Raw genomic sequence first — 26,314 nt, forward strand, 5'->3', positions numbered from 1 at the left:
CAGAGGTGAAGATGATGTCTTCATTCATGTCACCAAACCTTAGAGACTAAACGTCTGCTCATATGACAGATTCAAGCGGTGGATCCTAAACTAAGGGTCGTGAGGAACAGGAGCGTCACAGGATGATTTCCAGAATTAAAACACAAATTTAAAACAATTTGAGCAAAATCTAAAACATTTACGATTCTCTCTGCAAAATCTAGAAACGCTCGGTCATGGTTCGGGCAGATCAGGGTTCTCCTGGACTGAAATGTGCCTGAAGTTCACGGTTCACCTCTTTAATAAAAAGCTTCGGTGCAGAGATGATAGTCACCTGATGAAAAATATACCTGACCTGCACAGAATCCATGTTTTTTATGTAACCACAGGTTCTGTCAGAATTCCAGAAATGCTGAGCTTTTGGGGAAATGAAGGGGTTTTGTTGTGGAGCAGCTAATAACAGTACTGAGCCACTGGTCATAATAACAGTCATCAGGACTCAGTCAACGAGGTTTCACAACCACCCGAGACCCTCTGTCTGTGAGGAGCCCGTCTGTCCACTGGGCTTATCGATCCTGCAGGAGACGAGGGACAGACCTCACAAATGTGGAGGGCTTATAATTCATTCCATCTCTTAAAGCTGCTCTAATAACAAGCTGTGAAAAGAGACAGTGAAGATGTCTCCACAGAGCTGGAGGTGAAGCTGATGGACACAAGTTGTGTGTGTGTGTGTGTGTCGTCTTATTTCTATGGAGTCCTGCTGTATTCCTGTTTTTGAGGTTTTACATGATTTAAACGGACACACACACACACACACACACTTAACTAAGGCGTCAGTCTGGTTGTTCGTGCTCTTTGGTTTGTGCCGCTCGTCATTCAGCAGGTGAGCGAGGCAGGGGCGGGGGTGCTGCTGGAGGTGGTGGGGGTCCTAAACCTTCATCCGTCCTCCCAGCTGTTTCCCTCCTGGGAGCGAGGCTCGTCCTCACTTCAGCTCTCGACTGTCGTTAAAAACCAGATCGTTCAGAGGCGAGGAGGCGGGTGCAAGAATGTGGACGGAGGGATGGAGGGAGGGAGGGAGGGAGGGAGGGAGGACAGCAGGATGCAGAGAAGGTGAGTGGGAGGAGGAGGAGAAGAAATTTTGATTATTCCCAATAAATCTCAGAAACAGAAACAGGTGTGATGTGAAATAACCTGAACGTTTCTCCACCTCTAAGAAATCTGTCCATCCATCATCCGTCCATCATCCGTCCATCATCCGTCCATCATCCGTCCATCATCCTTCCGTCATGAACTACACCCAGATATGTTTTCATTTGAAATAGTTTGGTTGTGAGTTTCATCATCGGTTCTAAATATTTTAGTTTCTGCTCCAGCAGCGTTTCAGAACTTCAGAGAAGTGGACGGAGCCTCAGTAATCACTGCTTCCATTTCAGTCTGTTTGGACAAAACACTGACTCCAGTCCAAGAACACACACACGCACACGCACACGCACACGCACACACACACACACACACACACACACCCTCTGTCTACTTGATCTCTTTCTTCTTCTTCCCTCTCTTCATGTTCTATTTTCCTCTTCATCTCCTCTTTGTCCTTCTTTTCTGCCTAATTCATCCTCCTCCACTTCTCCTCCTGGTCACGTTATTCTAATTCATCTTTTCATCTCGGGACTCATTCGACTGCATCATCATCATCATCATCATCCTCTTCATCACCAGTTGTACTCGTGATGATGTTTGTTACTTCAGAGCCCCACCCTGGAGATACGCCCCTGCTTCAGATGCAACTACTTGAAATATGACACAAAAACAAAGCTCAACCTATGATGACGTGTCGTGAAACACAGATGTGGTTCATCATCATGTTCAATCAGTTTTTACTTAATGACGGGAGGAAGAGGAGGTTCATCTTCCTCTCTCTGAGACAATGTAGTACTTCCACATGTGTGTGTGTGTGTGTGTGTGTGTGTGTGTGTGTGTGTGTGTGTGTGTGTGTGTGTGTGTGTGTGTTCTGACTGAAAAGATCACGTGATGAAGATAAATCTCCTGATGACGGAGAATCAAACAACATCAGTGTTTTCAATGAAACTTTATTTAACTGTACAAACACTTTGATGTTGCTCTGCTGTCGCCTTCACACTTCGTCTGTAAAACCTGAACACACAGCAAGACAGGCAGTGTGTGTGTGTGTGTGTGTGTGTGTGTGAGTGTGTGTGTGTGTAAGTGAGAGAGAGAGAGAGAGGATGAAAAGGTTAGCCTACCTGTTGCTTTCTCATTAGCCTTTGAGAGCCTCAGTAATAGTTAAGTGTGTGTGTGTGTGTGTGTGTGCGTGTGTGTGTGTGTGAGTGTGTGAATGTGTGAGTGTGTGTGTGTGTGAGTGTGTGTGTGTGTGTGTGTGTGTGTGTGTGTGTTTGAGAGAGTAATAGGCTCTTTATGAACGGAAGCTCTTGGTTGTTTGAAGTTTACGCTGCTGGCAAAGAAAGAGGAGGAGAGTTTAAGATTTTATGCAGAGTATGTGTGTGTGTGTGTGTGTGTGTGTATCTGTGTGTGTGTGTGTATCTGTGTGTGTGTGTGTGTGTGCAGGGGCCACCTACTAATGATCATTTCCTTCATGCTTGTGTGTTGATAGAATGGGAGCTTCACACATGCATGTTCACATGTTCACGTGTGAGGAACTGAACATTAGTTAACAAGCTGAACTAAGGGGAGCGAATTGTCCACTCACCAGAGGCTCGGGGGTTCGATCCCAGTCTCCCCTATTCTACGTGCCACAGTGTCCTGAACCCCAAACTGTCAAATGAAGCGGAGCCAGCAGTGTGTGTGTGTGTGAGTGTGTGAGTGTGTGTGTGTGTGAGTGTGAGTGTGTGAGTGTGTGAGCGCTGTAAAGAGCTCTGAGTAGTTTTCACTTTCACGACTCCAGAGTTTTAGAGATAAAACAGAGACGTGTGGACGAGCTGCCGGTTTGTGTGTCAGTGTATGTGAGTGGTCATGTGATCCGTGTTTTCAGGTCGTGAGTGTGGACGAGGATTCTAACGTGTGGATGAAGCCTCAGAGTCCGTGAGCCAGACGAGAGGCAAACAGCACGATTTAAAAAACCCTGAAGAATGTTTGAAGCTAAATGTGTGTGTGTGTGTCTGTGTGTCTGTGTGTGTGTGTGTGTGTGTGTGTGTGTGTGTGCCAGACTAACTGTGCTCTACTGCCACCTGTTATTAAAACCACCCACTGGCATCACAAATGAGAGAGAGACATAGAGAGAGAGAGAGAGAGAGAGAGAAAGAGTCTGAATCAGTTTAATCTCAAACGAACATTAAGGAGGAATTTCCTGGTCCGAGAGAGAGAGAGAGAGAGAGAGAGAGAGAGAGATGGGTGGGCAGTCTCTCTCTCTCTCTCTCTCTCTCTCTCAGATAATTGAAGGCCTCGCTCTGGTTTCGGAAGCGAGCGAAGAGCAAAGAACAAGAAGCAGTGATGGAAAGCAGGAGCAGAGAGAGAGAGACAGAGACAGAGAGGGAGAGGGGGAGGCCACGTCCACATGTATGACTCACTCTCTTTCCCTCCCTCCAGCTCTTTGTTTATGTCACTCTCCCCCTCTCTCTCTCTCTCTCTCTCTCTCTCTGTCAGTGAGGTCAAACTGAACTCAGAGCTGCAGCTCAACCGAACCACTGCCGCTGCTATTTATGTGTCACAGAAATAATAATATTCATATTCCTATAGTTCTAGTTTTGGTGGCGGTCGCACTGACACACGTGCAACACACTCCTCTGCTGAACGCAACAAACAACTGAGATGGAAGAAGAACTTCAGGTGAAGTTAAAACTGGTCGAGATGTTTCAGGCTCGAGCACGAAACTTCTCTCCCAGTTCAACAAGATGCAACATCCTCCGTTCTCTCAGTGACGTGAAGATAGAGACGCTAATAAGAATAATAAGAATAATAATAATACAACTGTTAAAAAGCTGTTTTCAGAAAACACAGACACAAATCTAATTTAAAATAAAGTGTGAAATGAAGCCACAGAACAAACATCTGGTTAAAAGCAATATAATAATAAAAAGAATGATTTTCTGTGTCTGATCATAATCCACGATCAGCTGACGCAGCACGAGGACTGAGGTGACCACGTTCATTCAGGAGTGATGAAGACGTGTGATGAAGAGGAGGAAAGAGATAATGTTGATTTAAGAGCCGGTCACAGATCTGAAGTCAGCTCAGAGCTGAAAGGTTTGAAGTTTGACTCTAGAACGTATGAAACCTGGAGCTGACTCCAGAGCAGCTGGTTGGCTGGAGGCTGCAGCTCCTTCTACTTCTGGAGACGTTGGGGACGAAGTCGTAGTAGTTTTGGATAATTAATTTAACTAACTTCTAATCTTGAGGTTCAGTTTAAGTTCTGGACTCAGACTCACAGGTGCTTTGAGACAAACTCTTCGAGTGAGGAGTCGTGATTGTGTGCAGCTGTTTCCAGAGGTGCAGCGACACATTCAACGACTGCACACTAGTGATGATGATGCTGCAGAATGTGGCTGACGGGACTTTCTCACCGGTTCTACGTCAGCAGGAGGAGAAACTCCGATCACGACGCACGAGAACATCTGCGTGACATCACCCACCGGCAGCCAATCACACACCTACATTAAATGTTTAGAATACTTCTGCATTAGCGGGGCGTGTCGACGCCGAAGGGGCCTCGCGGCAGAGAGACGGTTTTGGCAAATCACGCAAGTCTGAGGGTGAGGGAGGTGGGAGACGAAGAAGGAGACTCATGGGTAAAGGACGGGTTGGATTAAAGAGAGGAGAAGGAGGAGGAGAAGGAGGAGGCCAGCTGAGAGTGAAGGAATGGAAAAGCAGACGGAGAGAGAGAGAGAGAGAGGAATGTTTAATACACTCTATGTCTCTCTGTCGCACTCACTGTTTTCCAACATGCAAAGAATATCAAACCCATCCCCCCGTCTGCTGACACACACACACACACACACACACACACACACACACAGCAGAGCAGACAGGCTGAGGATGGAAACTATGAGCACCGTGCCGCTGCCAGACAGCACAGAGAGAAATGATCAACACAGGAGGAATATCCAGACTCATTCTATTCGAACATATTCTACGTACTTTCATCGAAGAACGTGGATGAAATCAGATTAAACCCGAGTTCAGTTCAAGTAAAGACGCCTGAAACCAACAACACACAACTCACGTATGTGCACGTGAACCTGGCTACACGCACACACACCTACGTGCACACACTGTGGTGCCACACCCCTGGGGACAGACACACATCCAGGCTGAGTGCTATGATGATGATGATGATGATGATGATGATGATGATGATGATGATGATAAGGTGGCGTTAATTAAAGCATCAACCTCTCATCCAGAGGGGGGGCAGAGTCTGGTGATGTCAGACAGCGAGCGCCGCTTATTCAGTCGTCTGAGAGTTTGAGAAGCAGCTCTGCTCTGATTGGACGGCTCCTGCTCTGTGTCTGACAGTCATTCCAACAGATCGAGGGAACGTTCATTGTCAATGCTCATAATGGACGTTTGGACAAAATGAAATGAATCCACATGCAGGAGGTTGTTGGATCTTGACCAGACCGTTTCTCTTCTCTCAGAAAATAATGTAAAGTTGGTCTGAGGCGTAAAGTCGTGATGGTTCGACCTTTGTCAACAAGACGAATCTGGTCCTCTGAGTTTAAACGTGTGATCGACCAGCGAGCATTCGAATGAGTGGAGTTTCCAGCTTTCGTTGTAAATCGATAACAATACAACTATTTTCAAAAGAGTCAAACATCAGACAGGAACACGTGGCTGCTCCTGTTTGATGGAGACATGGAATCAGTGTGTGTGTGTGTGTTAATGACATGTCATAACCTCCTGCTGTCCTCCACTTCCTGTGTATAAATCCACAGCCTCCAGTCACACCTGTGTGTGTGTGTGTGTGTGTGTACCTCCTGGTGTGTGTAGGCGCCGTTTGCATGTGTTTTAAAAGGCGATCCACTGTGTGCTGACCGGGGGGGGGAGATGCTAAATGCTGAGCTTGTGTTTACCTGATGAAGCTCGACTACAAACACACGTTTGTGATGAAATGCAGCTCAGCTGATTCATGAAACGAGCTGAATGCACATCACTATATTTGAATCCAGCTGCAGATCTAATGAGATGATAAAACTGCTCCAACACTACGGGCACGGTTTTTGCTCGTCTGAAGGTTTGTGGGTTTTTTTTGTGTGTTTTTGTACAATGAAAGTCACGTGGACGGAGATTTACTTTTAAACGCAGGAGGAAATATCTGTCAGACAAATATGTCGAGAAGACAAGACCTTTATCAGTGTCGGTGTTCTGCTGTCATGTGATTTATTTGATTTTCCTCGGATTTCTCCACATTTTTCCATTTATTTCAATTCCAATCATCACGTGCATCTTCACAACTTTGTGTGTGTGTGTGTGTGTGTGTGTGTGTGTCCCGCACAGATGAAACACTGAACACGCCTCTGTACATTAACACGTATGCTTGAAACACGTTCTGTGTCATGTAAAGAAAAGTGTGACAGGACGAGAGTGGGCGGTGCTGAACCTGAGATCATGCCTCCTCTGTGGTCTGACGCTGATCTGAGGAGTTTCAGCTCCGTCAGCTCCGTCAGCTCGTGTTTCCCCCCCGGCTGCAGGATAAGTCACAGCTCAGGAAGAGGAAGAGACACAACACACAGAGCAAAGCCACTGATCCACTCTGCGGTTACACACCTACAGTCCTGTACCTGCACAGACAAACAGCAGTTAGCAGAACGAACACACACAGATGGACACGGTGTAAACTGAGAACAGAACAGAGGCATGCTGGGAAAGCAGCGTGTATGTGCGTGTGTGTGTGTAGATGTGTGTCTACAAACTTCCACATGAGAGCAGAGGTCACCCTGAGAGACATCCCTGCTCATCTCCTGGCAGGGGTCAAAGGTCAGAGGCGGTAAGTGTCGGTGGGGGAGGAGCAGCTGCTCGCTCTGACACGGTAAAAGCTTTCCCAGCTGCCCCGGCTCCAACTCAGGAGGCCTCTACTCATTCTGGTGTGTTTGTTGTATCATAACTGCAGCGCCTGGCGGGTGGGGCTACGCTGCACTGAGAGGTTCACACAGTTTGAATCATCTCCTTTAAATTATTTTCTTTGTCGGACTGACTTCTTTACATGTTGCAAACTTTTAAAAACTACTTTTGTGACTGAGGATCAGCCTGGATGAGAGACGAGCTGCTGAACGTAAAACTCTGCCGACATGTGTTTTATCCATCACTGCAGAACACTGCGCCTCATCGGCTGAGAGGTCGGCGACCCCAGCCGCCTGTGAAAACACGGCACAGAGGAAGGTCAAGGTACGGCTCCGCCCATCAGCTGCGACGCTACACATCGTCACTTCCTTCACACACAAGCGAGGAGACTGTTTGAGGACTTCGTCGCCCGGAAGTTCTGTGAGCGTTAGAAACATGAAAACAACTGTGGCTCCAGTGAAAATCAGTTAATCCATCGTGTTGTCAACTGAAACTCACTCGGGTGAATTACTCTGAACTGAAACGTGTGGTTACACAAAAGATTATTTAAAGTCTCAATCAGACGACTCGTCGACACTCGTACCGATGTGATTTTCTTAAATATCATCTCTTTATCATTTTTGTCTTTGTTTCTTTGCAGAAGTGAAAAGTTCAACATTTCAAACAACCTGATTTTTTTAATATAACACGATGAACAGAACTAAGTTGATGAGTAACTGTTCTTATATTTGATTTTGTCACTGACTCAGACTCTGGGATCCAGCGGCTCCGTTCTTGAGGAGCAGGTTTGAAATGTGAGATTTTCAGAGCCACATCAGCAGCGTCGCTCTTGTCCCTGTGTCATGTGATCGAGTATTTCCATCGGACTCTCCAAAAAACCTTCTGATCACCGGGCCCTCGTCTTCATCACATCCTCAGTTCGTCCTAGAAGACACATATATATATTTACAGTATATATATATATATATATATATTTACAGTATATATATATATACAAGTTAACAAAGACACTTCATTGACAAAAGGTTTAATGAAAACCCTCTTCATCAAACAAACCCTAACAACAGACTCCTCGCTCGGAGGTAAACCATCTGTTTCCGTTCCGCTCCCTCTCAGCTGACTCAAAACCCCTCATTAAAATAACCCCCCTACTTTACTATCAGAGGGGCGGAGTCAAATAATATTCCCTGCAGAACTTCATATAGAAATATTCAGAAAAGAGACGAGATCAATATTAAACTTTCATGCTCCAACATTCTGGCCTCCTGCTGATGATAAACTTGAGATGTGCAGCGTGGTTCGTGTATTTGATGCTTGTTGCAGCAGAGAGAGAACAAACGGTTCGAGTGCAGCTCTGATGTTTATCGACTTCAGTGAGATTGAACTTTTCTCTGTGAACGTTTTTCTCCCTGAATGTGCAGAGTTGACGTGAGGTGACGAGGACCTCAGGAAGTTTTCCAGGCCGCCCTGCCCATGCAGCTCTCAGAATAAACTCCTCTCTCTCCGTCTATTTCCAGTTCTCTTTCTTTCTCTCTTTCTCTCTTTTCCTTCTCTGCTCTCGTCTGCTGCAGCCTCACATCCTCTCTTTTCTTTTGCTCGGCCCCTTTTCTCTCTCACTTCTCCGTCTCTCGGAGATCAATGCAAAGTTTGCTGTAACGTGTGCGGTGGCGGTAACGCGTCCACCTCCTCTGGGCCCTGTGATGTTTGACATGCTAAGGATTTCTTTCACCACTCTTTCTCATTTCTTATTTGCTCGCAGCCTCATTTAGAAACAATATGCGATACAGTTTCATTGCCTCCCTTGACCTCTGCTGTGTGAGAGAGAGAGAGACAGAGAGGGAGAGAACGTAAGAGAGAGGGAGAGAGGGAGAGACGTGGCAGGGTGACGTTGCAAACCTGGAGACAAACCCTGCGGCTGGCGGAGAGACAACCGTCCAGAGAGAAGGAAAAAGAGACGAGAGGAGGAGGAGGCTTGATTTTCTTCACTGTGGCCGTTTACACCAACACAGGTTTTCTGGTTTTTATGGGAACTGCTGCACTTTTGAGGAGGAAGTGATGAAGAAAGAAAGAAAGAAAGTTTGTGAGTGAGTGAAAGTTGAAAAAGAACAAACAGGAGGTCACACATCAGAACACAATTAAAACCAATAAGTTGAATTAGAGAATTAAAAAGTAGTCGTGGTCCCTGGCTCTGAACGGAGAGATGTGTCAGTCAGTCTCTCAGCGTTAAGCTTCAGGGCACAGTCGACATGTTGCAGGTCAAAGTTCACCAAAGTTGAGCCCAACACGACGACGCGCTGTGATTTGCGTCACCGCAGGAAGCAAAGGTTTTATCCGCCTCTTCACAGATTGGAAGTGAACCGGAGGCGAAGGTTTGCCAATGTTGCTTCGCTTTTGTGTGACGGGGCCTCAGTGGGACAAAAATGGTTCAAGTCTCCAAGAAAACACACGTGACAACGACACACGTGATGTGTCCCATGTCCTTCGAATGAGGCCAAACGTGTGGATCCATCACACACAACACTGAGTTACACATGATGATGTCGCTAACGCTGCAACGTGAAGGCTGCAAACAGGAAGTCCCCTGAGAGTCTGTGACTCTGGGGACAGGAATCATTGATGTAACGATGCTCTCATGCATCACCTGCATGCTCCTGTTCACCCACGGAGGCATCGCTCACTCTGTGATAATGTCAACACGTGTGCAGCACGCTGTCCTCTGCACCGCTGCACAGCCAGAGCAGGGCCGAGTGTTTGCTGGCAGCTGGTTTTCTTGTCACGGCACCAGTGAGAGTGGAACCACACAGTGTTCAAACTGAATCCTGCCTGCACACGGAGGACGGTAAAAACTTTACGGAGGCTTTTATGAGCCTGTGACGCTGCAAGAGAGCGTCCGTTCATCAGAAACTACAGAAACAGTCACATGTACCTCAGCAAGACGACAATAATAATATAATGATATACTGAAAGAAAGAGTGATTCATCCACATGACCATAATGTACTTAAATCTAAAATATACTCATACACTTTATGTATAAACACTACACACACACACACACACACACACACACACACACCCACACACACACACACACACTGAGCTGAGATTTAAAAAAGGAGTTTGATGATAATTTAGTTTTCTGAGCTGAACTGAGAGAAAAGAGGAGAAAGATGAGAAACAGAGTCTGAGTCAAATGTGGGAAAAAATAATACCTTCTCCCCCCCGCCCTCCTCTCCCTCTCCTTCCCTCCCTCCCTCTCTCTGTCTCTCCCCATCCTCTCTCTCTCTCTCTGTCTCTCTCTCTCAGTTTAATCTAACCAATATGTGTGTGTCTGACACATCAGGGGAAGGAGCTGGAGAAAGAGAGAGAGAGACTGTGAGGGAGAGTTTGCATACTTTTCCATTGAGGTCAGTGTTTTACAGTCTTTGACCAGAGCCTGTGTGTGTGTGTGTGTGTGTGTGTGTGTGTGTGTGTGTGTGTGTGTGTGTGTGTGTGTGTGTGTGTGTGATGAGAAACGGCTTCACGTGCATTCAAACACAAAACGTTTGGACGGAGGAGAAATCAATCATTTGATCGAAAACCAGATTGAGACGACGTCTTCTGATGTTGGCGTTGTCTCACAGTTATGACATCACAGCCAGAGATAATTAAATTAGACTTTTGAATAATTCAAGCAGATTAAAGATTATTTCTTCTTCCTCTTCCTTTCTTCTCTCATCCCTCTGTTTTTTTCTCTCCTGCTGAAATGTTCCATTATATTAAGATCCAAATCTTCACTTTAACTTTTCTATGTCTCCTCCTCCTCTCCTCTTCCTCTCCCCCTCCTCCTCTCCTCTTCCTCTTCTCCTCTTCCTCTTCTCCTCCTCCTCTCTTCCTCCTCTCGATCCACACGTCACAAAGTCTCCAGTTTTTTCCCATTTTCCTTCATCATTTTCTCTCCTTCCTTTTGTGTCCACTCCGTCCATTTTCTGTCTCCACCCTCTGAAGCATCCCTCACTGTCCCCTTGTATATTTCTTCTTTTGTCTTCCCCCTCTCATCTTAAGCACTTTTAGTTTTATCAACCAAATAAGAGAAATTTGACCGAGGACTCGTTCACACCTGGTTTGTTTCAGACATCAGACTCTTCAGCTCAGACTGAGGCTGAACATCAGGTGTGAAAGGTTCCTCAGACCAGAAGAGGAGTTCCTGGTCTGGATCAAGAAGAAAGAGGAAGAGGAAGCAGCTGCAGTCTTCAGCTCCGACGATATAATGTGTAATATGTGAGTTCATGTGTTCATCACTAATCTGTGATGAACTGGTCAAACTTGAGACAAACAAAAATCTAAACATCACAACACAAACATTTCAAATGGACGAGAACAATGAAACTAAACTAAATGTCTTTTCTTTACTGAATGAATGAAGGAGCTGGGACACACACACACACACACACACACACACACACACACACACACACACACACTATTTTTACCCGTGGCCCTGTAATTTGTCTGTATGTGGTCAGTGTGGATGGAACATGAAGAGTTAACCTCGCTCCAAACGACTCCTCTCTTCTCTGGTTTCCTTCACACTCTCACCACCACTCCCTACCATGACTTACAGCCCACCGCAAGTGTGTGTGTGTGTGTGTGTGTCTGGAGACTTTTTGGGTCCAGTCGTGGACGAGGAGGAAGAAGAAACAAATCTTTTCTGATGTTTCTCTGCTGATATTCCCGATCATGTCGGTCGTGTTGCTGTTTGCTGACGACTTGAATCGTCTTTGTCCCCCTCTCTCCTCCTCCTCCTCTCTCTCTTTTCTTGTGGAGAGGACACAGTACAATCATCCCTCTCTATCTCTCTATCTCTCTATCTCTTGCCCGCACCACTTCAATACTTCAATACCTTCTCTCATCCGTCCTCTACTTTGTCTTGGATTCTGCAGCCTCTCGTTCTTTCTGTGAGTAATGTGAAAACACTTTGCTCGTCTGTTTGAATCTCTGTGTGTGTAGAAGAGAGATTTTAGACTTTACAGCCAGTTAATGGTCCAATATCAAATCTGAGGCCTCCAGAGCACAAACTCATATTGGTGTAGTGGACTAATGCAGTTTCAGGGGACTTCTACAGTGTTTAGACATATTGAAAGAAATAACACTTCACCTCTGTCAGTAAATCTCATCCACGGTTACCTGACGTCATATTGTTTTCAAAAGAAATCAAATCATATAATAAATCTAATGATCGATCTTTGTTGTGTCCTTCACTTCTAAGTTCAGTGTCATTAGAGAGGATCAAGCTCACGCCCCCCCCCCCCGTCATGACGATGACAATAAAATACTGTTTCTTTTAACTTGAGTGACAGAATTAATGCAACGAATTCCTCGAACAAAAAAATAATTATACTCTCTTAAAGACATTCCGACCCGAGGCCTCACCCGTCCCGTTAAAACACGTCAAATTACAGTTCCTCCACACACACACCCCCCCCGCCCCGCTCTGTCCAGATCTCTCTCTCCCTCTCTCTCATCGTACCACCTGTGAAGCAGGTGTTTCCCATGATGCCGTTTGGTCTGTAATGTGTGATATTATGGAAGCACAGGGGAGAAATATGTGAGGATTTTATGATCACCCTGACACCCCTGTTATTTTCTTATGATTACAGGTTCACCGGCTGGAAGTGGGAGTGTGTGTGTGTGTGTGTGTGTGTGTGTGTGTGTGAGAGAGAGAGAGAGAAAGAGAGAGGGGAGGATGAAAAGGGGAGTTATAGAAAAGCATTAAAGTTTGTCACAGATGCCAAGAGGTCATAAGGTCACAACCCGAACACCACAACATGCACAGAAATGGTTTTAACAGTCGTGCTCTGTGATCAAGTGCTGCAGAGTTTATGCAATTAAAGTTTGAGAAGCAGACGAGAGACGGAGGACAACAATAACCTCTGGTGACCAAAGTCTTTTCAGAAACACTTCCCTGTCCTCACACTGTAGCACTGGATGACCTGCACTCACTCATCCTGCTGCAAACAGCGGAATATTCAAAACAGTGTATTTATCAGGGGTTCAATGATTTCTACTGAAAATCAGGAAGAGTTTTCGTGACTGTCAGACCTGAACTCTGCAGATCCTCAGGCCTGGAAGACGTCTGCAGAATGTCTGAAGGAGCCGACGCTGCAGGAGCTCCTGTGAGCGAGCGGGTGCGTTGATGAGGTTTCTAACACGTGACGGACGCAAAACTGAAAAAGACAAAAAGAAAAGAAATATCGTGGGATGAAAAAGAGGAGCGACACACGTACAAGATGTCAAGAGAGTGTTTAGTGATAATGACCGACACCTGAACGCTCTGGAGATTTCTGTGTTGTAAACATGTGTGAGCGGAGAATCTCCTGTTGTGTTGTTCATATGTGAAAGACAAACTCTGGAGGAAGCCTGGACCCAATTTTCTGGACATTCTCCGGAGTTCACGTTCAAAAATGTCTATTTCTGGTTTTGGTCAAGAGACACAGGAACAGACTTCTTCTGCAGCTACATGCAAACACTGGGACACTGAATCCATTTTACAGCGCAAGAGCTTGACCATGATAAAAAAATAAATCACGTGACGTTTTCCAGACCTGCTCCTCATCTCTGCTCGAGGCAGCTGCAGGAGACACCACGAGCAGAACCCCTGAACCTCAGAGCAACAACCGAAGAGACAAGTGTGTGAAATAAATGAGGTTCTGTCTTCAGGCAGAAGCAGTTTTTTGATGCACACGACTGCAAATGACCGAAATGATAAAAATCACTGATGCAAAGTATTTTAAGAAAATGAGGTTTTCTTCCTCAGTTCCTTCCTTTCTTCAAATCATTTCCTGAGAAGAGAGCAAACACACGTTAAGATCTCTGCCTTCGTTTCTCTGTTTATGCTGGAACAAAAACTGTGAGTGTGTGTGTGTGTGTGTGTCTCTCTGTGTGTGTGTGTGTGTGTGTGTGTGAGTGTGTGTGTGTCTCTGTGTGTGTGAGTGTGTGTGAGTGTGTGTGTCTCTGTGTGTGTGTGTGTGTGTGTGTGTGTGTGTGTGTGTGTGAGCCAGCCTCCTGATTGTAAAACCTTCTGCTGTTTTTCCACCAGGACACTGGAGCTGATGTGTGGGTGTGCGTTTGTCTGTGTGCATTTGCATGTGTGTTTATGTGCACGTGTGACTGAGACTTTACGTGCACAGAAATAAACAGATAAATAAAAACATGTGCACGAAGACCAGGGGTGATGGATGAGTTCATGGTCTGAGGTAGTGGGGGGCAGTTTCTTCCACAAAGGCACTTCGGACTGGAGCGGAATCGAACCTCCGACCTCCTGACCACTACCTTCTGAGCCTGAGCCCGCGTGCAGCTCACACCTGCATTAACCGACGATATCAAAACATTTAAATACCAAAGTCACAGTAAATCACTGCAGAGCTCTGACCTGCGGAGTCAGACACCGCGTTGACCCAAAATGGAGGAAACTACTGTCACTCTCTGTCCGTACGTCACCGTCATGTATTCATCCACCTCTGAGCAGCTACAGCGAGAAAAGAACGGTTCAGAGACGTTTACATTTTAATAACTTCAATTAAAATTCAGCATCTGAAACAATCGAATGTGCATTTTTCTGCCTCTTCAGCAAAATCTCTTCATCGAATGAAAAGAAGAAAAGTCTCAGAGGGAGAGAACGGCTCCAGAGGAAAGAGAGAAACTATGAGAGGAATCGATCCGACAGTCGTTTGGAAAGAGACGATGATGGATGCAGACATTTCTGCCAGTGTGCGTCCATCACACACACACACACACACACACACACACACACACACACACACACTTAGCAAGAGGAAAAGGGTTGGAGTAATTCAAGAATGTATGGCCTTCATTCAGCTTTACTGAGGATCACGTCTCAAGGTGACTCTGTGTGTGTGTGTGTGTGTGTGTGTGTGTGTGTGTGTGTGTGTCCTACTGTCCCCTTTTGTGATGATTTAAACACACGGAAAGAATTCATCGTAACTGTGAATAACCACGCCCTCTCCCCGCCTCTCCTCTTGGCTTTAGAAGATAGCAGGTGTTGCATAATGCATAACTCTCTCTCTCTCTCTCACACACACACACACACACACACACACACACACACACACACACACACACACACACACTATCTAAAAACCTTCTGATCGTCTCCTAATGTGTTTTAATGAGAATATAATCTGCTCCGTTCACCCGTTTGTACCAGTGAAGGAACTTCAAACCGAATATAAGCCTGAGTCCAGCGGCCCGAGGTCGTGTGAAGCAATGAGGGGACAGATTCATCATTCAGGCCGTTACTGTGACCACAAGTGAGAGTTTAAACATTCATGGATCAGGATAAATAAATATCAAGACAATGAATTGATGCAGAAATGCAAACATTGATAAACCTCAAAACCCCAAAGAGAACAGACGGTTTCCACCGGCAGCACACGTCACATCTTTATCTTCACACAGCCGTCGACCCTCTCGTCTCCACCGACGGTGTCTGCCGAGGTAAAGAGGTTGGGAGGAGCAGGTTCAACTCCGAGCTCCTCCCCCTCCACAGCCGAGCTCCGACACACAACAGAGAAAAGTCATCGTGGCCGTTCGCTGCTTCACAACCAGAGCTCCGCAGGTCAGAGTGTAGATCGTCTCCTCAGAGATACTGCGACTTCTTCACTCCACCAAGATATGTACACAAAACACACGGCTGCTACTGCAAGTTACTGACCACAACTGCAGTTAACTTGTGATACTACTGTGAACACTGGTGCCTGGGAAACTGGACTTTTCAGAATAAAAGATGGAGCAGCAGAGGCCTGGTCACAGGAAGGGAGGGGGAGGCCTGGGAATAGTAGTGTGTAATCACGCCACGACGCTCAGCTGCATCCACCACGACGTCCAGGCCTCTCAGACGACTATAAATACACATTAAATTAGAGACTGTGAGTGTGTGCGGGGGAACTAATGGTTCCTGGGCAGAGAGAACGTTGTGTGTGTGTGTGTGTAAATCACAGTGACCACTGGTTGGTCTTTCTTTCTTTCTTTCTTTCTCTTCCAATGTTGATATAGTTTTTCCTTGAATGTAAGAATTTAAACTACAAATGGCTTGAAATTTAAAAAAAAACCCTCAGTGAATTTCTTTTCCTCTCGGAGGTGACGTGGCTCGTCCTCATCTCCTCCTCTGAGAACCGAGCCGCGAGCGTCCGTCACCACTCGGCTGCTTCTCTTCTCCTCTGCTCTGAACATACTTTGCGTCCTGCAGCAGGTGTGATGAGGCGTTAAAAGCCTCCAGCCTTTTCATTTACAGACGCAGTGAGGAGAGAGGAGACGGCCTGTGTGTGTTTAACAGGTCGTTCGCAGCGCCACGATTAACACGACTCCGACTGGTTACTCTTCTATTAAAGGGAAACACACTGTAACTTGCTTCACAACAGCTGTTGGTCTTGTTCTTGTCATTCCTGACATTGTGTGGGTTTTGTTGTGTGTTTCCTCAACCTGTGGGTTCGTGGAGGATCACGTATGACCTGAGAGAAAAGAGTCATAGAATCAAAGAGCGTCTTCACAGGTTGAGGTAAGGCCGTGAGATGGACACGCAGGCAAAGCTTTTGATTTACCGGCAGATCTACGTCTCAACGCTCACCCGTGGTCACGAGCTCTGGTTAGAGACCGACAGAACGAGGTCGTGAATATAAACGTCCGAAATGAATTTCCTCCATCGGCCTTAGAGACAGGGTGAGGAGCTCGGAGTCGAACCGCTGCTCCTTCATGTTAAATGGGGACGGAGCGTCTCTAACCGGGTTCATGGAATCATTTCATCTCCTGTGAATCCTTTTGTGTTTTAAAATAAAGTTTTTGAAGTCTTGATAATTTGATCAAAGTCGCTGAACACATGATGTAAAACATGGGGACGTGTAACAGGTCGCCGCCCGGTTCCATCACCGTTGTTCTGTTAACGTCAACGTTCATTAAAAAGCATCGGAGCTGATTTTGCTGCTGCTGCACATGTGGGTGCACGCTCCCGCTGCGCCTGCATGGCCTCGCTGGCGGCGACACGTTTTACACAACAGAAGATCAAGGAGGAGAAACAGGGAGCATGCTGGGATACCTGGTGTGTTTACTGCTTCCTTTAGAAACCAGAAACACTCGCGTTTGGTGTTTGTGAGGGAGAGAGAGAGAGAGAGAGAGAGCTTTACACGCCTCTACGCCAAACGCCAGCATCAGCTCCTGCCACAAGGCCGGAAGGCGGCCATCTTTGAATGCACCGCTGCACTGCGGTACCTGGACACATATAAACATCAGCAGTGGCACCACGCTGCCCCCCCCACACACACACTCCTAAACCACTTTATGGAGTGGTTTTAAAATGGCCCCCCTCTGGTGGTTTCCAGTATGACACCGGGGGGGGCCACAGGTCACCTCTTCCTCTCCTTTCTTCTCCTCTTTTATGCTCCTCTTTCTCTCCCTCTCAGCAACTTTGAAACTGTCCTTCTTTCCACATTAGCTGCTCCGAGAGCCTATTAACACCCCACCTCCCAGAGCCACTGCTGTTTTCTGTTAGCACTTAGCCGCGTTAGCAGGGGGCTTATGGGCAAAGAGGCTGTATCTGGGTGATGAAGAGGAGGACCTGCTTAGATTGGACCTGCGTGTTTTTGAAGTTTTATAGGCTGAGTTTTAAAAGAGTTTTCTGGGGCTTTACTTTACAAATTGTTCTTTATAGCTGCTGCCTCCATTCTGCCTCGTTCTCTTTCTTCTCCCCGTCGGGCAGGGCCCTCTCTACGGGTTGAAACGCTCCGGGGCCGAGGTCAGAGCCTGAGCTGAGCTGTTTTACTTTAATGAGCCTCTGGAGCTCCTGTGCAACACGTGAAAATCAATGACTTTAATAATCCAGAATATCTTAGAATGAACCCGTCTGTAAATAGCCTGTGGGCTCAAGGCCACTTGTGTATAAAGCTGTTTGCAAAAATCAGAGGGTGGAGACGGACTGGACTTGAAGACCTGTCTCCACTTGTCTCCACTGGATAGGTGGACAACGTTACACACTGTCAACAATCGTGAGTCAGTCTCACCCTGTTTTTTACATCATTAAATAACTAAAACCAAATGTATGAGACACACAAAGACCTGTGTTATAAGAACTACCTAAAGTGACACAATCCACCATATTTAACGCTGCAGTTTGGTCCCTGTCCCAACTGCCAACATGGAGGAGGTGGGGTTTACGGCCTGTACTGCAGCCAGCCACCAGGGGGCGATCAAGATGCTCTGGAAAGCAGCATTTTCAAACTAAAACAATCTCCATCCATGCGAGTGTTTTGGCTCCGTATCATTTTGAATCTCTTTCCACCTGAACATGTGATTTATATTGAAGACTCTTCATTATAAATGTGTCTCGATGTTCTACCTCGTGTTTTTCTTCCTGCTGGAGGATCTTGAGTGTCTTGGTTTCATCAAACTTTAGCTCCGTGAACGACTTTCTAGAAATCTCTAATCTCTAAATGCTTCAGGTTCGTTACTGTGAGGTGAGAAATGTTTTTTATTTCCACTGAAGCAAAGTCTCATTTGACTTTTTCTTTATTTTCTTGAATCACAGTCAAAAAAACAACAAAGATTTTTTTTCTCTTTGAGAGAAAAAAAAAAATTCTCTGAGAAGAAACTCCTCCAGATGCAGCGACTGGTGGGTGGAGCTGAGGGAAGTAGGTGGGGTCCTCCATCCTGACGGCTGCTGCTGATTGGTCAATACCAAAGTAGAAGTGTGGACTATTGGCTGCTTCTGTTCTGAGACATCGGAGCTGCTGGTCTCTGAGGTGGCTGATGAGATCAGCAGAGGACCAACACACACACACACACAGGCCTGGTTTCATCTCTCCCTCTCTTCTTTCCTGTTTCTTCTTCCCTATCAGTCGTTTTCCTTCCTGCAGAAATGGAGCGAGGCCACATCAGAAGTTTCATAATTTCAGTCGACACAGTTCACATGTGAAGATGTTTCAGTGTTTAACCGGTTATCTAATGTTTTACTGATCAGAGGAGGTGATAGGACGGTGGATGATAAAATAAATATAAAGCAAACAGCCTCACAAACAGCAAAGACCGGATCTGGGTAATTCCTGGAGACGCCGCTGCTCCGGACGTGTCGCAGATGAACCAATAATTTAATGAGCTGAAGCAGAAGCAGCAGCTTCAGACAGCAGACTGTTAGAACCACCTGGACAGACATCAGCTGACTCAGGTTTGAATCGATATTAGATGTTGTCGTGTTCAGTTGAAACTGTTCTTGAGTTTTCTTGAAGTATTTTCTCTGTTTTATTGATAAACCTCCAGAGTGACGCTGTGCTGGTCGTTGAGTCCGGAGCCATGAAACGTTTCCCTCATGTGACAACTATCGTGGGGGTGAATTTTCCCTTTGGGCTGAATTGACCACAAATCCAAATGACCTCAACTTTGCAGATGAGTGACGCTGCTTTCAGACGTGAACTGAACTCGGGATAATATCAGGAGAACCTCACTTCAGTCACCTCCAGCAAAACCTCTGGATAATGTCACGTCTACAGATGAAACAGAGGAGACACGCATGTAGAAGACGCGGACGTCAACTTTGCTCCGCCCCTCTCCTGGACATTCTCCGGAGTTCATGTGTGAGAGTCCGAAGTGAGTGAGACTGTGTCAATCACAACGATGCAGATGAGCGTCCCTCCCGAACACGACTGAGGTTTCTGAGGACTGCTCGTCCAACATCAAGTGTCCAGTGTGCGACAGTAGTTTGAGAAACAATGTGATGATACCAGGACCCAAGCTGCTCTATTCTGACGACCCCTGGTGGCCTCAATGAGTAACTGCACTACCACAACCAGAACTCCCATTCACTCACACAGAGCCTGGGCTCCTGCAGCCCCACTGAGCTCCACTGGTTCCTTCACCGGTTCTCTCACCGGTTCCACTGGTTCCACTGGTGTCACTGCTGTGGGAACACACAGAGACACGACAGGGGACAAGGTGGATACCAGCGGCCGCAGTCGCCACATGTAGGAAAACACTGCAGATATGGGGTGTCGGGGGGGGAGAGGGAGGGAGGGAGGGAGGGAGGGGCGGCTGAGGGTAGAAGTGTGGCGGAGAAAGGGGCGTGTCCTATAGGATGAAGGGTCGGGTTAAAGGAGAGGAAGGAGGCGTCTTGTTTCCAGGCGGAAGATAAAGAAAAGAACTGTCTCACTGAACGTTCCAGCTGATCGACAAACACACAACTACACACGACCGACAACAGATGAACACGCTTAGATCATACTAACAGTTCATCAGTGCCAGAGAGAATAAAACTATGAGTGGCATAGTTCCACTGGGTGACACACACACACACACACTCTTCTAATCCTCCTCTGGACTCCACCCATCTCTCTATATATATCTTTAATTGCGTTCAGGACGACGGGGCCGTGAGGATTTTAAGTGACATGTGACTTCACCTCTCTCTCACTGTGACAGTCGACCTTCAGTCTCCATAATGTGAGAGATCTATGTCTCCACAACATGTGTGATAAAACATGTGTGATAAAACATGTGTGATAAAACATGTGTGATAAAACATGTGTGATACCTAAATCCACAACACAAAATCGTCCCCACCAGACGCACGAGTTCCACATGTTTATATCCGTCATGTATGAAACTTTAAAGGGTCGTGTGCACGTGTTAGAACCTGAGACGTGTGACCAGGCCGACAGACAGAGACATGATTTCTAACATGCTGCAGTTTTTAACACACGAGTTAAAAGAGTCCAAAGGTGAAAATCACAACAAACTTCAATTCAAGACGCAGCAGCTGGAAGTCATTGGAAGGGATCTTTTGCAATGGTTTATGGGAGGTGTAGTCCCTTCACAGCCTTGTTTTCTGTTTCCCAATGTTAGTTTTTGTTCTGACTCTAATGTTTCACGTCCCTGATTCCTCTCGTGGCGGCTCGGCCTGGTCTCAGGAGCAAAACTCTTTTCGAAACGTCCGTTCATGTGACTTTGAAAAAGCTTCACACAGAGTTTCAGTCGCACAGAAACATTCCCCCGACTCTGAGACCGGCCGAGAGTTTACTGGACCAACACGGAACTCAGCAGGAACGTTTGTGTTAAAGCGTGTCTGAGTGTGTGTGTGTGTGTGTGTGTGTGTGAGAGTGTGTGAGTCTGGACAGTCTCTCAGGACTGTGAGGGGGGGGGGGGGGCACCGACCGCAGTGGGGAGACTCTGACTAAAAGTTGTTTCTGCCGTTGATATAGATCAACATCAGCAGGCCAGATGTGTAGATGTGTGTGTGTGTGTGTGTATTTGGGTGAAGAGGGTGGAGGTCTCCCCTGGATGACAATGAGTCACCAACATGCATTGTGGGTAGAATCCCCAACCCCCCCCCCATGGAAACATCAGAACCGTGGGAGGAACACGAGCTGGTTCTGCTTTGAAAATAAATCCTACGTCCTGTCCGACACGACGGTTCGGTTCCTTTGTCACAAAATGATATTTGCTGAAATTATTTATTACAGTTGCTCGAGTGATTCATACGTTCAGAATTAGAAAAATTAAATGTTTTATTTTTGGCATGATTCAGGTTCATGATCTGAATTGTTCGTGACTCAGGACCGTGTGCACAAACAGTGTGAACTGAATTAATTTAAATAATAAAAACCTAATAATGGGTCTCAAACATACGTGTGGGTCATTTACACTGAATCCTTTAGTCTGGTGGATCTGACAGAGGATCAGAATGAGTCTACAGAGAATAATCAGAAACAGTGGATTTCAGAGGGCAACAGATGAGACAGAAATGAACACACGTCACCATCACTCCTCCTCCTCCTCTTCACCTCCTCCTCTTCACCTCCTCCTCCTCCTCACATGAGGAAAACTGAGTCGTGGCTGAAGTAAAGAGATGGAGGGACGACTGAGAGTGAACTCCACCTCCTACATCACTCCTCCTCACAGGGTGTGTGTTTTCACCCCGAGCAACTGAACTCCCCTGGAATGTGGGTGAGGGAGAGAGGGCGAGCGAGAGACATAAAGAGAGAGAAAAATAGAGAGAGAGAGAGAGAGAGAGAGAGAGAGAGAGACGGGCAAATGGCCTCCACAGCTTCTGATGTATTATTTCTGTTGTGAGGATTCTTTGTTTGACTGTGTGAGTTTTTTCTCAGGTCGAAGCAAAGAGAAAACAGGATTTACTGATTCTGAAGAATTAAAGAAAACCTCTTGAACCAACAACTTCTAGTTTCACAGTGATCGTCAGAGAGCAGATTAAAAATACATGGAATGGATAAAGAAATTATTGAGTCTTCAAAAGCTCAAGTGTAAAAATAAGCTCTGTATTCCAACTGTGGATTAAAGGCAGTAAAACATGCTTAGAGCAACTAAAGTTAATTATCAGAACAATAATCATGGTGAATTAAATTCTACTTGTAAATGCTGTTGAGTTGAAACTGTGTCCTCCCTAAGATAAGTTAAGATAAGATACAACAAGTTAAGATAAGATAAGATAAGTTAAGATAAGATTCACTTGTTACAGCAGCAGTGAGAACGACAGGAGAACATGTGAAAGTATAAAGATGGAATAAATTAGCAGAATAATAAATAAAATCAGATAAATACAGATGATAAACAGGATGAAGGCACAAGGATATATATGGTATTTGTGCATGTGTGTACTACTGAATTTATACACACATGTATATATGTATGCGTGTATAAATTCAATAGAACACAATATGTGACATTAAGTCCTCAATGATCCATTGTGAATGAAATGACTGTAAAATAATAATAATATATTTAATGTATCCACACATGAACCTTTGTTCTAAGATGTTTGTGTTGTTATGAACATTATCAGCTGTCGTGGATCTTTAAGTCACTAAATAGAATCTGATTCAAACCAGGTCAAATCTGATGCATGAGTCAAACCTGCGGCAAACAATTAAACACCAGTTTAAATAGAGACGTCATCTAAAAGCAGCAGAGCTCAGAGCCTCAGTCTGAAACCCTCCTCACTACGTGCGGCCTGTCTGTGCCTGCCTCCAACATACCTCAAGTTCCAGCCTCCGTCTCCCACCGGCTGAGTTTCCCTCTCACTCTCTGGGCTCCACGTCGTCCTCTTCACTGAAACACATTGACACGACTGAACAGACGATATATAAGTAAGATCCTGATATTTAACAGTTCACAAGAACAACAGGGAATTCTGTTCGTATCAGTTCTGCAGAGTTTCACCTGAGAGATAAAACTGAAGCTGTGCTGCAGTTATGAACCTTCTACAATAAATAATACATTCTTCATTAACTGTTACTCACCGACAACTTTATTCTAAACACAAACAGCAGAAGGTTCATGTTGTGTAATGATAAGGATGTAAACTTAAGTTTTATGTGCACATCGGTCTGTGTCCTATATACACATATATAAACATATAAGTATATATATATATATATATATATATATATATATATATATATGTAAATATAAAAACACATTCAAATAAAGTAAATGCTGCAGCGAATAGAAGATAAACCATCAACCAATGGAAGAGACATTATATCATTAACATCAGTCCCACAATGCACCTGTGATCCACGTCCAATCAACTGCTGATGTATTATTGTGTCTTTTTCTTCTCTTTGCAAACTACACACACACACACACATTTACACGTTCACACACACACACACACACACCTGCACGGCCCTGCAGGTACTCTAGTCTGACCTCTACCTATACAAACACACGAAGACAAGTCTGGACGAGCTGCTGCTGGGGACACACACAGTCTCTCTCTCACACAGTCTCACACACACACACCATGTGGACACAGACGGGTAATTAAATCATTTATATATAAACACGTGTCCATAAAGACTGGTCTTATTAAATATATATGAAATGACTGAACATTATTGATCCTCAGAGCGTCTCTGTGGTTTCACTGTGCAGATGTTCAACATCTGTGCATCAGTCTACATGTGTGATTTCATGTTTTACTTCCTGACGGAGGATTTTGCAGGTGTTGCAAAGTAAAAAATACTTTTTCACACTTTCTCACCACCTTCTTTTCTTGTTCATAACCCGTGAGAGAGTTTCACTGAGATGAACGATCGTCCGCGACTCGAGTTACAACGGTTGATGCAGTTTGTCGTATCATCAATGTCCCTGCTGGAATAATCTCATCACGCAGCTTCGACATGGAATAAAACAAATAACCTAAAACTCAATTAAGGTTTTGAATCTCACTTCATCTAACTCCAGTTGTTCTTGTGATAGTTTTCTGTTAATGGATTCATTTCCTTTAAATGAAATGGTTTGTGCTGTGTTTACTCCTCAGGCTGTTGTTTCTGTCTCACAATGTTTTATTTAGTTTCTGTGAATGAGTTAAAATAAAGGATGAATGAGTTTCATTGATCCTGGATTCAGAATGTTTTATATATGAATAATATATAAATGTATGTATGTATGTTCCTGTTCAACGAGAGGCTCTTTGTCTCATTCTGCTCTGTGAATAAACTTTCTCCCATTTCTCTGGGTGTGTTTCCGCGTCTGGTTCCTATTGTTCACGTGCAGTTGTTTGGACTTAAAGAAACAAAATGTCACCAGGCTCTACCAGTCGTTTCAGTGTAAGACGCCCCCTGGTGGATTTCTGAACCCTCTGTTAACACGTGTACTGTTTTTTTTTCCAGATGTGGGGGCAGAGAGCAGCAGAGTTGGCTGACGAGCAGCCCGGCCACCACATAGGGGCAGCGCCGTGCATTGTGGGAGAACTCCCTGACCAATCACATCACTTGGCTTCGGCTCAACACAGTTTTAAGTGGATGTGTTGTCGACCTCAGTCGTCTGAACCCGTCCAACACCAGACCCGCCTCGTGTAATTCCATGTTACAGTAACTACACATACACAGAGGAGGCTACTTTCAGTAACGTGGGTTTAAGTTCATGGTTTTACTTCGTTCTCACTGGGTTCACCCGAGGAAGGCACATGCACGGCGAGCACGACTCTCTCTCTCTCTCTCTCACTCTCTCACACACACACACACACACTCACTCACTCACACACACACTCACACTCCTCTCTTCGTCTCTAAACCTGATCTGGAATTAAAGCAGTTATCTCCACTATCCTGTGCGGAAAAAAAACTCAGCCACAAACTGTGATTATTGGCCAGATCACTAATCCTCCTGGAATTTGATTGGCCACCACTGGTTACAGCCCCCCCCCCCCCAACCATTGTGATGGAGTCGTTGGTTTGTGGAACAAAGAGTCGGGAACAGAAACATGAAAAGAGAAGAGAAGCAGAGACATGACGGATGTTTTGTGTCTTTAGGTTCGTACGTGTCTTTGTCCTGCTCCTGCTGTTAAAGTTTCTTGACCCTCCTCCACCTCCTCCTCCTCCTCTCGGAGTTTTCTGCACTGACTCGATCTGATTTTACCACAAACACAAGAGTGAGATCATCAAACGGCTCATAATCCCAGTGAAAGAGTTCTAGCGCCCTCTAGCGGCCGTGTTGGCAGGTGACCACAGGCCTCCAACAACAGCTGCCCGAACAGACGACACGTCAGAGCTCAGAGGAAAAGATGATTTATATGAATCTACTATTAAAATAACAATAACGGAGAGGTACTTGTAGTTGAGCAGAAACACACGAGAAGATAAACTGTTTGAACTGAACGGTGAATATCTCACGACGGGTTTCGCCACGTTAAACGTTTTATTTTGAATCAAGTGTCCTGACAGTTTATATATAAAGATAATATGTTTGAAGAACAAGGTAACAGACTTTTCCATTTCCAACTTAATTCTACTAGATTCCAGAGATTTGCACGCACTCTGCTCTGGATGGAAAACGAAGCAAATGGAAAGATTGAAAAAAATCAATATCGTCATCTTTCTCTCAGACGGCGACATGAAGTTTATAGAACGACTGTTGTTCTGAGTATACAGTATATACTGCGTACAGTTCTATGTACTTCAAGTTCTTCATGTGAGGGTCTAACAATAGTCTACATTACGTTTCTCTGGTTTAACAGCATCTTGACAAGAGGTGAAGCTGATAAACCTCCACTGTGTTTCCGACCTGGAGGTGAAAGAAGTACTTTAATAAACAAACCTGACATCACAGTACGATGTCGATGAGTAAACCTGGTTGAAATGTGTGGAACGGTCCAGGATGTAGTCCGCCCCAACGTCAGCTCAACCGGTGACCCTCAGAGGAGGTAGAGGGAAACTGATTCACATGAGTTGTATGGAAGACTCTATGTTCTCTGAAACCAGCACCACAATGGATTTACTGGATCTGTGAATAATTATATTTTC

At 45.4% G+C, this 26,314-nt stretch overlaps 1 long non-coding RNA gene across 3 annotated transcripts; it reads right to left on the minus strand.

The window, feature by feature from the left end:
* Positions 1-7,747: 7,747 nt before the first annotated feature.
* LOC138407741 (uncharacterized) lies at positions 7,748-26,294 on the minus strand. Of its 3 annotated transcripts, none has more exons than XR_011241076.1 (4): positions 26,109-26,294; positions 23,042-23,114; positions 13,095-13,219; positions 7,748-7,938 (listed from the first exon to the last, which is right to left on the minus strand). It is a non-coding gene; the product is annotated as an uncharacterized lncRNA (long non-coding RNA). The 3 variants fall into 3 exon arrangements; XR_011241074.1 differs by having other exon boundaries at positions 23,042-23,133; positions 26,109-26,246; XR_011241075.1 differs by lacking the exons at positions 7,748-7,938; positions 13,095-13,219 and adding an exon at positions 18,552-18,910.
* Positions 26,295-26,314: the final 20 nt, after the last annotated feature.

Source organism: Paralichthys olivaceus, chromosome 5 (genome assembly GCF_024713975.1).
Source record: "Paralichthys olivaceus isolate ysfri-2021 chromosome 5, ASM2471397v2, whole genome shotgun sequence".
Lineage (NCBI taxonomy): Eukaryota > Metazoa > Chordata > Actinopteri > Pleuronectiformes > Paralichthyidae > Paralichthys > Paralichthys olivaceus.